The sequence below is a fragment of the Syzygium oleosum genome, unplaced genomic scaffold (genome assembly GCF_021117445.2).
Source record: "Syzygium oleosum isolate NSW1041296 unplaced genomic scaffold, Sole_v2.1 Sole_v2.03, whole genome shotgun sequence".
Classification (NCBI taxonomy): Eukaryota; Viridiplantae; Streptophyta; class Magnoliopsida; order Myrtales; family Myrtaceae; genus Syzygium; species Syzygium oleosum.
Genome location: NW_026607487.1, coordinates 2,669,664 through 2,670,638, shown reverse-complemented (window position 1 = coordinate 2,670,638; position 975 = coordinate 2,669,664). Strand labels below are relative to the sequence as shown.

Below are 975 nucleotides of genomic sequence, written 5' to 3'. Positions count from 1 at the left end.
CTTGTGCTGGGTCGCTTTTTCTTAACAAAATTTTGGTGCTTCAGAAAGCTCCTTGGTCGGGCTTTGACCACAGCCACACTCTATGCTTTTGAGTTCTGGTTTCCCACGGTTCCCCAACACGAAGTTACTCTTGAATTTCCTTGGATAAGAGTGTATATACTCGACTTGAGCTAAATAGTATTGGTGAGTCATTCACCAAAACGAGCAGCCATCTATGCAGACATTGCACCTTGCGCTGTTAGTTGCCTTCGCCATGCCTATCGTTCGCATTCCAGATCTCTAGCTAAGCGATTCTGGGGAAACAAAGCGTGTTGTATCTGGCTATGGGAAGAACCAAAAAGAGGGACAAGCGAAACCAAAAGTAACTGCAATTTAGGTATGTGCATGATCACATTAATTTCCTTTCGGATTTGGTCTAGGTCTTGTATCATTATCATTGATTTAAGATGAGTATCGTTGCGGATCTTTCTTTGATTTTTGAATAATTGAAATTTCATCCACCTGATGAACCTTGTGAATGTAGGTTTGGGACGAATTCGTCTCGCCTCTGAAGCCGATTTTGGTGGCATCACGGGTTAATATCAAAGATACAGAAGCCTTCGCCGCATGGCATGTAACCTCTAACTTCACTTACCAAAATAAAAGCATCATCATAATTTCAAAAGAAAGAACAAAATTGCATGCATTTATATCCCAATGTTAAAAATAGAATGTCCAAATCTTGGTCGCCTCTCTCTCTTACATGAAAGTCTCCATCCCCAACAGAAAAAACCACCTCTCTGTTTGCTGTCATCTCCATCTCAGAACATTAGAGAGACCCCTCTCTCTCTCTCTCTCTCTCCGAAAAAAGAATCCTTCTCGTCTGAGAGAGGGGAGAGGCCACGAGGGAGGGCCGGGAGAGAGAGAGAGTGAGGACACAGATGGACCCGTCGTCGCCGAGTTACCGATCCCATGGAGTTGGTCGGACTGTAGAGA

The 975-nt window shown here is 43.9% G+C and overlaps 2 protein-coding genes across 3 annotated transcripts in view; both read right to left on the bottom strand.

The window, feature by feature from the left end:
* LOC115662822 (disease resistance protein RPV1-like) overlaps positions 1 to 975 on the bottom strand; it is a 207,020-nt gene that overhangs the window by 78,007 nt on the left and 128,038 nt on the right. The gene's annotated exons all lie outside the window — the stretch shown is intronic.
* Positions 1 to 975, bottom strand: part of LOC115662566 (disease resistance protein RPV1-like) — a 242,019-nt gene that overhangs the window by 216,561 nt on the left and 24,483 nt on the right. The gene's annotated exons all lie outside the window — the stretch shown is intronic.